Source organism: Sturnus vulgaris, chromosome 5 (genome assembly GCF_052056855.1).
Source record: "Sturnus vulgaris isolate bStuVul1 chromosome 5, bStuVul1.hap1, whole genome shotgun sequence".
NCBI lineage: Eukaryota > Metazoa > Chordata > Aves > Passeriformes > Sturnidae > Sturnus > Sturnus vulgaris.
The window spans coordinates 64,198,706-64,213,466 of record NC_142247.1 but is presented as its reverse complement, the minus strand read 5'-3'; the positions used below and the strand labels follow the sequence as shown (position 1 = coordinate 64,213,466).

The following is a 14,761-nucleotide window of genomic DNA, read 5'->3' as shown; positions in this document are numbered from 1 at the left end:
AAATTGTCATATACTACCTAATTCATTCAGTTTTTATTCTAATTTATTTTTATATTCTTTATTCCAGTGTGTTGCAATTAGTAAAAATTAATTTAATACACAACTGTTTGACAACTAAAACTTTTCAAATATTCTGTGCTTCCAGTGCATGAAACCTTGGCTTCCTGGAGTGCAGATGGAATTCCAAGCAGTGGTTTGTGTCAAGTGGTTTTAGAGACACATAATGGAGCCATCACGTGAATTACACATTTATGACTCAAAATCAATTAATGACTAAGATATAAATTAGTTCACTGTTAAGGTTTAGCGAGGAACATGCTAACCTAGACAGACCATGCAATGATGAGTGATATTAATGAAGAAATATTACTGTAACAAATATTTGAAATTTATATTTGTCATAAGGTATCTTTAATAAAATGAAAAAACTAGATATATTGGGTATGTCATGTTCCTTTTCAGAAACTACAACAGCATTATGCTGTATATTACTTGAGTAATTGATACTTCAGGTAAAACAGTGGGATAGCAAGATTATTTTTCCAAGGGAAAAATCAAAATAGCTCATGAAAAGTTCAGTGGGTCAGTCTCTGACATGACGAGTAGATTTTTATAAAGTTAATCAAGTTTAGAGCCCTTGGAAGTAGTGTTCTACCTGCTCTTTGTCAACAGAGCCTAACAAAGTAATGAATAAAAATGTCAAAATCTATACACTGTTACTCCTTTTATACGTGTTCCAGTTAAAAGTTAGTCTGGGCTTAGAAACTACGAAGTGGTGTACTTCCTTGTTTAAAGACAGCCTGTCCCTGCCGGATTTACTCAGGTAATTAATTAATTGAGTGTTCACAGAGAACACTGCAGAGCCTGGGGGAAGCGGTGCCAAGCCGAGGTGGTGAGACTGGAAACTCCTGTGGCGCAAAAGCAAAATGTCAGAGGAGGATTTTTAACTCCTCCTGCTGCCTACACACCTGGAATTAGTGACAGCTCTTGTCCCTTGCTCTGGCTGAGCCTGGACCTACTCAGAGCCATTCAGATGTAGAAGCCAGACCAAGTGACAGGTCACAGAAGTATTTACTTTATTGAAGTAATGAAGTTATATAAATATAAGGCAGTGGCAATGCAGAACCTCCACGGTTTTATTTAAATTTTCAGAGATAAAGCCTGTTTATTTCCATGCATTATTTCAGTCTCAGCATGTCTGAAAACAACGTTTCTCCACTATTTCTGAGAAGCAAACATTGCAATATGCTAATGTACATAAATCCTAAAAATATTATTCTCAGAAGTCACACATTGTACTGGATGCCTTGAAATTTATATTGCTGGTTTAAGAAGATTGCTGTTTGTCCTTTGAAAGATCAGATACCTTTTAATTGAAATTTCCATGTTCCTCAAAACAGAGAAATTAGCTTTGCCAAAAAACTTTTAAAATAAAAAATTGCTGGTTACTTAAATAATGAGACTGTTGTGTTCTTTTATAAAGCGTTTACACAGTGAAAAATAAAGTTGGTTTAGATTATTTCAGTCTTGCCAAGCAGCAATTGCTGTAGTCATTTAAAAAACAAAACAAACAAAAACCCAACCCCCTTAGATCTAGATTGCTCAGGTGGATAGTTTTCTGCTATCTCTTAAAAAATAAGTAAGAAGATTTTCTGTCTGGTTTTTAGCCACATAAAATTTTTCCCACTAGAATCAGTGTTCCCAGCAGAACACTAACAGTGCCTAGCTCCTCTCCTACTGCAGAGATTCTTAAGATTTGTTTTTCATCTCAGGAGACTTCAATTAGCTTTCATTTCTTTGGCCTCTCACTTAGATTTTCCAAACAAAAGTGCTGTGTCTATAAAACACCTTCTGATGAAAATGTAAGACTGAACATTCCTTATGTCTCTTGAACAAGTCTTGGCTTCCATTTAGCCCAAGTGTTCTGCTGCACAGCTTCCTTGGAACATCTGTTTGGGAGTTCTTAAAAATCAGGCCACAGGTCTTCCATCAGAGGATATTATTAATACCTTAATTCATGAATTTACTATTTAAAACTCTTAAGCTCTTATATACAGGCTGTCAGCTTCACCCATCTGGTTGTTACACTTCTGAAACAAAGGATCCTTTAATAAGGTGCATGAATGCCTGGACTGCTCTTGCTTCCTTGAGGCAGTGTTTCCCTGTGAATTAAGCAGTGGTAAGAATTTGATCTACTTCTATCTTGAATAAACATTTTTTTATTTCAGCATTTTCAAACTTAAAGAGATAATTAAACTTTTATGTGATATCTAGTCTTTCTAATTAATGAGATAAGTGAAATGATCCTAAGTAAAAACTTGTGTTCAAAATCAACTGATACCTTTATTATTATGAAGATCAGAATGCAGAATCTGTTGTGAAGACTGAAAAATGTATCTTGTGCTCAAGGACATCCTGCCTTAGTGAGCAGTGGTAACGAAAACTGATCGCTGTTGAGTTAGGAAGATACTGAACAAAATGTCACAAGAATGCTTCTTGCACTTTGTGAGGACTTGGAATCACACATGCACTTTGGGTCTCTAATGGCTCTGGCAGTAATTATGGGAAGAATAGCAACTATGCCAGAAAGTAAGAACACAAAAGCAAGAAACATATTGGGACTGAGACAGATCTTGACATTGCACAAGTCAGAGGAGTGCCAAGAATGACTACTCAGAGGCCAGTAGCCCAAAGATACTTGGCTTCTCTTTTCGCTTTTAATCATTCTGTTCCAGACACGTATAAACAATACCTAATTGTAGGAAAGCTGGGAGGCAATTTTTAAATTCAAGGAACATGGAAAAGGGTAAAGGAAACTCTCATGTTAATAATGGAAGACAAGACTTAAGTACTATTTGAACAGCCTCAAGGGACTTGACAGCAAATTGACTAACAACTCTCAAGCATGAGTATTCTGTGGAGTGAAAGTAGGAGAAAAGTAAAGGTTCAAAAGAGATGCTCGAAATAACTAAGAAAAAAAAACCCTAAGTTTAGTAGGTTGACTCTAGCTGGACATTGTGTACCCACCAAGTTGCTCTGTCACTCCCCTCCTCAACTGGTCAGGGGAAGAAAATGCACTGAAAAGCTCATGCTTTGAGATAAGGGCAGGGAAAGATCATTCCCCAGTTACTGTAACAGGCAAAATAGATTCATCTTAATTCACTTTATTGCCAATTAGGCAGAATAAGATAATGAGAAACAAAAACACATCTGAAAACAGCTTCCTACATACACCTTTCTTCTGGACTCTGCTTCACTCCAAACTGTTCTACCTCCTCAGAGGCACAGGGGGATGGATGGGGGCTGTGGTCAGTTCATCACATGCTGTGTCTCCAACTCCTTCCTCTGCAAGGGAAGGACTCCTCACACTCTTCCCCTGCTCCAGCATGGGATCCCTCCCAGGGCAGACAGTCCTCCATGAACCGCTCCAACATGAAGAAGGACATCCTTCCTCACCATGGTCTTCATCACGGGCTGCAGGCAAATCTCTTCTCTGGCACTTGGAGCACGTCCCCAGCCTTCTTCTGCACTGACCTCGGTGTCTGCAGAGTTATTTTCTCACATATCCTCACTACTGCCCCTCCCACCTGTTGCACAGGATGAATGATACCACTGTCTGATGGCTTGGCTGTGGTGACAGGTGATAGTGACAGTGACAGGTCCCTCTTGGAGCCAGCTGCAGGTGGCTGTGCCAGATAGGGGGACAATTTCTGACAGCTTGTCAGAGAAGCTGCACTTGCAGCCTTCACTCCCTGGCTACCAAAACCTTTCCATTTAATCCTAATATAGAAAAAAAAAAAAAAAAAGTGTTGTGGACTCATGAAATAATAAAACATCAGAAATAATTCGGGTAGCTTTGACTCTTACAAAATCGGCATTACCCAACAGGCTCATCATTTCCCTGTGAAGTGTACATTTGGGATAATATGACTCAATTGTAGTCAAACTTTAGCAAGAGCACCTCAGCTTTCACTTCTGAGGAAAAGTTTCTCACCAGTAGAGATATAGCAAAAAAGTGGAGAAAAAAAATTGCAGTGAATCCAGTCTCCTAATTCTAACAAGGTTAATTTATTATTTCCAGGGCCTATGGTGTTCTTGTGTGTGTTGCAAATTTCCAATTTTTGCAAAAATTTGTCATAATTTTGGGAGAATTCTAGTGGCCACATTTTAAATATTGGAATACATCATTATTACAAAATTCTTGAGGGCAAATAGCATTTTAAAAATATATTTTCTCTTCCCTTAATTCTGGCACATTGTTAATAATTTAAGAACTATACTCAGAAAGGAATCCAATCTTTACAGCTTTTTAGTAAAGAAATAAAAAGGAAATTACAAGAGTCAGTGCTGCCTCAGGAATTTTCAAATAAGGCATATATTCTTACTTAAAATACATTATTATAGACTTCCAAAAAGTGCCTGGAGAGACAGATTTCCTCCTTTGGTTTTGTTAATGATGTGTTGCATTTCAGTGGGGGTTCTCTGTTTCAACTCTTTTTTTTAACTCAGAATACATTTGGATTCCACTTCTGAATGTCCTCAAAAATGAACTCTTTTTCCTACAGTTTCTAAACACACAAATGCAGGAAATTGTTATAAGAAATGTTCTAAAAACAGCCTTGTTTTAATGGATTATCATTTCTGATTCTTCTAACCCTGCACTGATTTTCAGGCAATAATCGAAGAGAAAAAGTAAGGAAATGTTCTGGAATATACAACTGTATCAGTAGCATCAGTCTCTAAGGAACCAGTTATTCTTTTAAAAGAATCTGAATAAAAGTAAGTAAATTAATTTTAAAAAACCCCCATTGCTTACAAGGAAAATGTCCTGCAGTGATTCCCCAGTGTCACAGTTTCTCTGCACAGAAAAGTACGTGAACAAAACAAGGAAGACAACCCTTAATCATGAGTCTGACAGGCCTGACCTTGTATGCATTGTTAGGGTGAGATCAAGTCCAAGAGAGGGTTTCACAATTGCTTTGTTTCATGCATTGCTATTTCGGTGTCTCATCATCCATCTAGCAATTACAAATTCTGTCACTGACAATGCAGCCTAAATTAGTAATTACTTCATGACACATAGGTTCTTTAACACTGGCCTATTTAAAAAGAATAATTCAATAGCCACTGAAGGCTTGATGGAAAAACAAACCTATAAACGCAGTAGTTGCAGTCAAGTGGTATAGTGTAGTATATTAGCCCTTCTAATAGCAACAAAACTGCTTTCAAGAAGAATTTAATTATACTTTATTAAGCAAGAGCATAGATGTATTACCACAAGGCAGTTCATAATTTTTATAATACAATGGATTGCAGGCTCTTGAAAAGCTGAAGTTGCATTCATGTGTGATAAATAGACTCACATAGGTTTTTATTGCAAATCTTGTTTTTTTCACTAAGAGACAAGGCAATCAACAGGATTTTAAGATCATAATTTTGCTATATCATGAGAGCTTCCAAGAGTATCTGGTTTCCTGACATGCCACAGTCATCACCACTTTTTTCAGATTTCCTATTGTGTTGAATTAAAATAAGGCTTATCTGAATTGCTCAATGGTATTAAATATCTTACTATGCACCAAGGTTTCCACATTGGTCATTTTTCCTCTTATCCCAAATTGTGCCTTCATTAAACACAAAGTTGGGCTGAGCTGACATCTCTGACTGACTGCAGATCCCGACCTTCCTCATTGCCTCCCACTTCAGCACTCCTGCTTTCAGAGATTGATTTCCTGATAGCTGCTGTGGAGAAACCACTGGAGTAAGTGAGGCTGAGCTGATGGAAATGAAAATTGACTTAATTAGATTGCTTTGTTATTCTGTGTACTTTATTAATATTTGGAGAAAGCTGAAAGCTCAGTTACATGACCTGTGGTTGAAGAGTCTGCTCTGTGTTCAGATGTGATTGGTAAAGAGAAACAGGTCTATTTTTACTTCAGCAAGAATTTTGGGCAATTGCTGAAACTGAAATTTTTATCTGGGATGTTTAAGTTGCAATTTCTATGCTAAATTATACAAAACAAAACCCAAGCCCTTTTTTAATAGATCAAATTAGTACAACAAATGCAATCACCTTTTGAGAAGTATGTGTCCTTCTGTGTAGGAAATTATCTTATTTTTTAGCTAGGATAGAAGTTTCAATCTCCAATAGTAAGTCCAACACTCAGTGCACTGAATAGCTGGTTGAGATTTTTCCAATTCAGTCAGCATACCAAATGAATATACTTGCACACATCCTCACTTTATTTGCATAAAAAATCAATTGTAAGGCAAAGTCCTGAAATCCTCTCTGGCACCAGGAATTTATCTGAGAGAGGATACAATAAAAAGTGTTCAAAGTCTGTCCAAATTGAAACATAGCCTGGAAAAACAGGATCACAAATGATTACATGAAAAACTCCTTATCAAAGGCAAGACACATAGATGTCATCCTACAGTATTCCATGTCATTGTGAAGAGCTTTTAGCTTATTCTGCTTTAGTTGGAGTGTTAAAAAACCGGTGCAGAAAAGACCTTAAAATTTTTTTGTTATGGCTCTGGCCTTAGAAATAAATCAAAACAGTAGAAGATTAATCCATTGCTTAGAATTATTCAGGTAGAGGATTAAGATACTATTACTACATTAAAAATTCAGATAAAATTATTATAGCAATTTTATCAAGAACTGAAAGAAAATGATAACATTAGAGCTGCAGTTGGAAGCACTGAGCAGATCTCTTCTAGCTCATGCTGTCTGCCAGGTTCCCTGGTGGAGATGAGTAACAATCAAGGAAATTCCATGAGCAGCACTGGCAATCTAGGGCATACTTCAACCACAGTTATGTGCTGCTGGTTGCAGGTGGAAGGGAGAAAAAAAAGAGAAAAATATGCAGAGGAGAGGCCCAGCTACAAAGTAAAATATAAAAAAATCAGTGTACTTCAGCACTGTTAGAGTAATATAGACACATAAGCATGGATCTTTACAGAACATTAATTAAACAAAAAATATAAGAATCCTCAATCTTTACACATAAGCTCAACGGTTTTTCAGTGAAAGAAGCTGGCAGCTATGAGGAGAGATCTGGGAAGGAAGAGCTTCACAAAAAAATTAAGAGGGAAGAAAAACTCACAGCAGTATGAAAGTGGAAGAGGTTTGATAAGATGGTAAAAATAATCAGTCATCTGTTAGTAATCACATCTTCTTTTACCAAGGTGAAGTCCCTCACAGCTATTCTCAAATCTTGGATTGTTGTCTTCACTACATTTTGAGTTGGATGTATGATGGTTAAGTCCTGCCTTCCTCTCTGCTCTTCCATTATGTGGTCGTTTGGACAGCAAAGGAGTGAAATGAGACAGGATGGGAGAGAATCTGAACCCTGCTCTCAGCCCCCTGCATTCCTAAACCACCAGACTCCTGCACAAAATGAAAGTACTTTTGCCAAGAGTGCATCACCCATCACCTGTGCTTAGGTTTATCCCATTTAGTAAAGGTGTATATGCCAGCATGATGAATCTCATCCTAAAGCCTGCTCTGGAGTCTAGGAACATCAGAATTTTTGTTTGTAATCTGGTCCTGTGTAAGAATATGAAGAACTGCTTCTCATACTTCTTACATGTCTTCTTAATCTCTCACCTAATATTTAAGTAGTTGACTTTGAGAAGAACCGTATTTCAATTGTTAAATAGTTTGAATTTTTAGAAGTATGACCATGTTTTTGAATATCCAGTCTTCCAGGTCCATATGCAAGCATTAACCCCATAGTCTGCAGTCAGTCTTAGTACACAGAAAATGTCTTTGTTAATTTGAAGTTGGGAGGTGATATGAGCTCTATTCTGACATAACTCAAGGAAATAGGTAAGTCCCAGGGAAGAATTGATAAATGCCTTTTGTCAAGGAAAGTCATGTCTCAGAGTTTTCTTTGAAGAAGCAAGCAACAGTGGACATGGGAAACCTGCTTGTCAGTTACTTCAATTTGAAAAGATTATTTAAATCAGCCATTCACCAAATATTGTTGAAGAAACTACAGTGGAAAAGCTCAAGATGGAAAATCCTTGAATGAACAAAGACCTGTACAAAAGGTGGGCAACAGACCAAGTAGAAGTAACCACTTTTTTTTTTTGTTTGATGTCATTCTTTAATTTTTACCTCCTTATGAAAATTAGTAATTTCATGTAATATCAAGGAATCTGACTGATTCTGACCCCTGAAATTAAACTGAACAAAATTATATTTTTGTTCCTCAGTTATGTTCCTCTTCTGTCTATTTTGAGGGAAATGGCATGGTTCTGGGGAACACAGCTGTAGTTCTAGGGGTAGATAGGAGACAGTGAATAGCAAGATAACCTTTGGAAATGGTTGTGTCCCTTTTGCTCACTTGTTCCACTGAAGACAATTTGTTTCTTTTGCAGATTTTTTTTTTCTTTTATTATTTCAGTTTGGAGCAGTCTAAAGAGTAGTTTGACTAGGCAAAATTGTGACATTGTCTTGTGTGCAGATGTGCCTACTGCTGCTAGCTGTTTGGCACTCCAACATTGACTTGCTGTGTAGGTGTACTCCTTTTCATGCGTGTAGTGAATAAGGAATCTCTATCCCCAGAGGCTGTGATAGATATATTCAAATTGAGTGGATTAATTAAAGGAGTCACAAATATTTTCTTCATGAACACAGTTGAATGAAAGTTGAGTATCCTCCTTGTTTGAATATCTGTTTCAATTTAAATGACAAAACAAGCCACATTAGTATTTTAAGAGTGGAGTAATTTTTTTCACTTTCACAGGTTGCTTTTTTTTTTTTTTTAAGGGATGCACAATTATAGTTAGTCAAGGATCTTAAAGCTCTGAGAGTGTGACTTTTGTGATGACTTTTGCATTTTATTTCTTACTTAGAATTTCTTAGAAGTGGAATAGAAATATCCTACAAAAGAGAAAAGTATTCAGAAAATATTTTGGCAGCATTCCAACAACCATTAAGATTTATAAACAACTCCCACCAATTTATTTTCCAATCTATTGTTCTATTTTCTAATATCATTTTGCCTTTTAAGAGTAAAAAGATCTTTAATTTAAAATAGATCCCTCTTCTATGCAACTAATAGTTCTTTCTGTACCCAACTATTAGTTTTCTCTCTTATTAATAAACATTCATATTGCCTTTGCTATCAGCCCTGAACTTTCAGATTTCTTTCTACAAAGAAATCTGTTTCCCCAAGGTAATTCTTATTTTCTGATCAATAGCATGTTTTTCTAATATTTTCCATATCCTTGTGGGAAATAGAAAAGGTATAAAGCTCTCAGAAAGTTGTGTGAAAGCAAATCTGAGGATGGATAAATGCAAGAATGCTGAAGATGCAAGGACAAGAAACAACTACTGTGGTTCAAAACAATCAAAAAAGGATGCCTTAGACAAACAAAAAAGCAATATACTAAGTAAAGTTTATTAATATAGCCTTGTTTAGAAAGCTTATAATGCTATTTTGCTAAATAAGTAAAAATGCACTGTAGTAGAGCTATGTAATGCAAAGTAGTTCATATACAACAAGGTCATTAAAAGGATTTATTTAAAGTTGAACCAGGAGGGAGAATTGTGGGAATAGGAAAGGTATAAAACTCTCAGAAAGCTGTGTGAAAGCAAATCTCAGGATGGAGAAATGCAAGAATGCTGAAGATGCAAGGACAAGAATCAATAGGGTTGTGAGAGAACCTCAGGAAAATATGTTAAGCAAGATAGTAGAAATGTGTAAAATTAATAATGAAGCTTTATCCATTGTTTTAAGCTATTACAAACAAGCATTGTTCAAAGCAGGATGTCCATGTATCTTTATTAATTGGCCTGAGCAAACGCTTGTCAGCTTTTAATATTATGCTATAGGCTAGAAAGTTGTTAAAAGACTTTGTAACAAAGAAAACTTTGTCTTCTGTTCTAAACAGCTGAGGCTGTTCCATCTCCCTTGCTTTGTTCTGTAAAATGAGATTGATGATAGTGATTAAATAAAGGCTTCAAGACAGCTGTTCCAGTATTCCTGCTGTTTGTGTACATAGATATATGTAAATACAAGATACAATAAAAAATATATCCCAGGAAAAAACAACAATCTTCTTTTGTATTGTAGTACCATTCCCCTCGTCTTCTTTGTCTCCTTCCTGGTATGATATTTTGTTATTTATTTATACTGACCTCAGCAAATCACTGAGCTCCCACAGTCATGCTTCCCTTAGTTTTAATTCCCAAAAAGAATGATTGCAGGATTTCTGACCAAGATAACTGACTGAGATATCAACCCTTGAAATGAAGGGTGCAGATAATACAGCATGGACATTAAAAGTGCAGTATGATGACAGGATCACCATAAGCTCTTTTAGACCCTGGTTTTGTGCAAAAATCCCCTGGACCTTTCCCACTAGAACATCTCCCACTTGTCATCCTTTTTCTTTGAGCTGCTTCTTGCCCAATACTCTGATTCTTAGTCTGATCCCAGAAATGTCAAATAAGCGTCAGAAGGATCAAAGAGGGAAAGAAACACTAAAGGAGTGCCAGTGTGAGGTACAGGAGAAGGTACAAAATTGGCTCAGTTTTATAAGAGACTTCCCTATGCTGTGGAAAGTCTGATTAATTCCAGATTTTCCACCGATTTTCTTAATTGTCACTTTCAAGTTACTTAACTCCATACCTTCATAACTCCCCTGAGTGTTGCAAGGCTTTGAAATAATTTTTAACATCTCACATAGTTCCTAGTGGGAACCACGTGTCCTTCATACAAAGCACAAACAAGGGAACAGCTGCATAACTTACCCAGAGAGGAAAAGCAAAGCAAGGGTCTATATGTTAGATACATTCCTCATTCATCACAGGATGTTTAGCTATGAACTCATCTATGGAGATGGACTCCTCCTAAGTGGGATTGTTTGACAGATCACCCCCATTTCAATATTTGAATCAACTCACATTTCCTCACCTACCTCTGAATGACAGGTCATTTGCCATAATGCTGCTCAGGGGACACTGAAAGGATCAAGGTGTTGATGTTTTTTTCCTACCTGATTCACCAAGCACGACTCCACCTTATATCTCAGCAGCTTTCAATAGGTTCACTGACAGCCTGTGTGTCTGTTTAGAGAAGCAGAAGTAACCTGGGTTTCTGTGAATGTGAGCACTGACTGTCCATGTGCTGCCCTTGTGTTTCAGCCTTCTGATTGTTGACAAATTCTTTTTGCAGTTTCTCACACTCTGTTCTTATAAATAATGAATATTTTGCATTCCTCTTTGGAGAAAGAAAGAATAGACAATAGGACCTATAGGGTCAGGAGGTATTATCCTCACTGGCCAATCCCTGGTCATTGTTGATATTCTATAAATAGACATAAAATGTAAATAAAGTAGTTATTTTCCTACTTAATTCCTCAGAATCACTAAGTGTGAGTGTCTTTCCTTCTGTGTCATTTCTGTGACATCCAAGTGTAGCACTTCACAGTTCCTTGACTGCTTTGAACCACTCCTACCAACTCTGGATATAGGAGAATCAGTGTCACTCAGACTCAGTATTCCTCACTTAGTTGTAGTATCTTTTTATTTTACAATATCAACAGAGCTCTAGAATTAGGTGAATGGCATTTTTTTAGTATGCTTGTAATCGTCTAAACAGTGGTTAAAGGTACCTGAAGTATCTCTAGCTTAGCTAAATTTATTTCCCTCTTTGCTCTTTGAAGAAAGTCAGGACACTGGAGAAACAATCCAGATCTTTGGAAATGAGTCCACTTCTGCTTTCCATATAGTCCAGGGGGAAGCTGAACTGACTACCCTCCTAATCTCACTGAAATCTGGATTTGTTCCCCAAACCCTCTTGGGTGTAATTTTCCACGTCACGCTAGCACTGAGGACAAATGTATACGTAGGTGTAACAAGCAGAGTGACTGGGGTTAGAGCAAAGATTGGAGCAAAGGGTGTAATTAAGGACGAGATATTGCAACTGCAGGCAGTGAGGCTCTGTGCCTTCACTGAGGACAAATGCCACTGGGATCTTCTTGCCTATGTGAGGGACTTGTCATAATATTAATTTTAGAGTTTTCTATTTCATTTACTTCAATGCTGAAATGATCTCTTTCCCTTCAAAGAGCTGGAGCACAAGATCTTTTTTTTTTTCTTAAAGCATGCATGGCCTAAACAGTTCTTACAACATATAATAATAATAGCTAAAAACAAAAGAAAAACAGTGTAATCCCACTAATTAAAAATAAGTACTTACGATAATTATTCCTTAAGAAAAACCCTTAAATGTTCATAATGTGCACAAATGTTGGTTGCACCATGTTTGCACAAAATATTCTTTAATAGCACAATGCTCCCTAATCCAGAATTGCAGGATGTGGACTAAATATTCCACACCTCCCAGACTTTATATTCTGGACCTTCACCACCTTCAAAGCATCATCTTGGCAAATGGTACAGAATCTGCAATCCTAATTCAGCTCTTTGGAGGACAGTAGTGAAAATCCCTGCTGTTTTGTTGAGGGGTTTTGATTTTGTTTTAATTTCACAGGTTTTTCCTTTGCATGTTTCATAAACTGCACCAATGCCTACAGCTGAAGACACAAATGGCACCTGCAACCTGGCACTTTTTAAGGCAATGCTTAAGCCTTGGAAGTCTTGGAAGAACACAGCAATTACCCATGTCACAATTTCCAAGGAGGTGGCATCCCTAAGGCCTCTTGTATGGAATTACTTCTTAATAAAAATTCATTAATTTTGTCATTCTGACACAGAGTTTTAAAGCAGAAAGTCGCATAAATCAAGGACCAATATTTAAGCACTGAGGCTGAAAATCTTCTGCCTCCAGCAACAGGCCCACAGATTCTAATTTGTCTTGATTTTTGAGAGTTAAAAGTATTTTTGCATAGAATTAACTGATATTTATTTTTAAAAAATCATATTTTTAGGAGGGTTAGAAAAGTTCACTGGCTTGACATAGTCATTGTGTAAATTGTTCTATTTCATAATTAGTTATCTGTTATTACCCATATGCATAAACTATAATATTTGTGATCCCCAAAAAACTTCAAATCATAACCAATATAAATTATTTTGCTCTGTTTTAAAATATACTTTCAGTACTTATGGATCATCCCTGAGTTTCTGCTAGATTAAACAGATTAAAAAGTTAAATCCTGTGTATTGCTGACATGACTGTTTCACGTGTGCTGTTAACAAATATGTGACTTAAGCTCCAAAGCTAAAAAATAATAATTCCAATATTGAGAGTACAGCAAGCATACAGAATGGCTTAATCTGCAATCAAATCATGTTTTCAGGACACATGGACTTTCTCCTAAGTCCCCACAATAGCCTGTGACTTTCCAAATTTGATTTACAATATCACAAAGACATGAAGCATGGGAGACAAGCTGTACCAACCACATCATGGGGACCCTCAGGTGACAAATTTGAGGTTAATCTTTGGAAGAACATGTAAGAAAAACTGCTCTGATTTAACCGTCTCTAGTTAAAAAAAAAGAACTATTTGCAAGAGGAACTATCAGAAAAGACACAAAAATAGCTTGTGCATTGAGTAAGAGTCATGACAGGAAAGCCATAATTGAAGTCACATGAAAAATCTACTTACATACAGTCAAGGAAATCCTTCACCCAGAGATGATAATTTAGAGGTCCTGGCTTAACCACTGAAAGAATATAAACTTAAACCAAGCAAAAATTGCTTTTAGGGATCAAGCCATGCCTAATGTTTGCTTTCAGTCTATTGGGCCGTGGCAGAAAGTACCCAAATGGCCACAGTGGTGGTTAATAGTTGTATATCACATTTCTAGAAGAAATGAGAAAAACAAGAGAGGAACAGAGAAGATTAAACTCCCTCTGGTACATGTGCATGACAGCTAATTAAACCAAAGAAAAGTCTTCTCACTTCAGGAGTCCTTTAAGTGTTAGCAGGACCAGAAATCTTGTTGTACAGTACATTCCTGACAGCAGAGAAGATCAAACTTTCTAAATCCCTAAATTCACATTTGTAGATCGCATTGCAGTCAGAATCTTCCCATAAGGAATTTGTTCATTGCATATTTACTCAAAACTCAGACTTACTCAAAACTCACGTGAGGGAAGAACCACCTTAAATAGAATTATCTTTTATGTCTTTGCACAATTCTGCAAGTTTTGCGTTGCACAATTCTAGAGCTATCTGTGCTCAAAGAGCAGGACTGTGGCCCACAGAGAAAGACTTGAATGCATCTTTCCAACTCTTTATCTAGTTTTCTGGAAAGTTAGTGCCAAATTATGAAGTCAGCTCCACTATGTTTACTGACATCGCCCAAATAAATTAATTTCTATTGATATGAGCATCAAATGGTTAAAATCATTCATTCCGCTTGAACTCCAAATCTGTAGTCAGCCAAAATTTGTTCCTGAACCTTAATCAAGAGGTTTATTCTAAAAGGTTGATATTTTTAATTAAAAAAAAACAACAAACAAACTTCCCTCAGCCACAGTGATGTTCTAAGGACTAATTTCTTGAAAGTTCCTGTAACCTTCTGTGAGATCTTTAGAAAGGGCATGCTTAATTAACTACTACTATCATCATTTATTGTCCTGAAAGCTCAGTGGAGAATTTGCACTTTTCAAGACAACCAGTTTCTTTGAAGGGAATAAAATAAGAATGTTTACTTCTAATTAGGAGGGCTGAGGGCTGATAGACGTAAAGAGGCTACAGCACAAAGGATTGGTCTAAGCAGCGAGTGGTAATGTGCATTACATAATTGTGTGTTACAAGCATTTAGATGA

At 36.7% G+C, this 14,761-nt stretch overlaps 1 protein-coding gene across 1 annotated transcript in view; it reads right to left on the bottom strand.

Moving 5' to 3' along the window:
• Positions 1–11,107, bottom strand: part of CD36 (CD36 molecule (CD36 blood group)) — a 48,354-nt gene extending 37,247 nt beyond the window's left edge. The window contains exon 1 of the mRNA XM_088165876.1: positions 11,014–11,107. The gene's annotated coding sequence lies outside the window, so the exon portion shown is untranslated. The remainder of the gene's footprint in view (positions 1–11,013) is intronic.
• Positions 11,108–14,761: the final 3,654 nt, after the last annotated feature.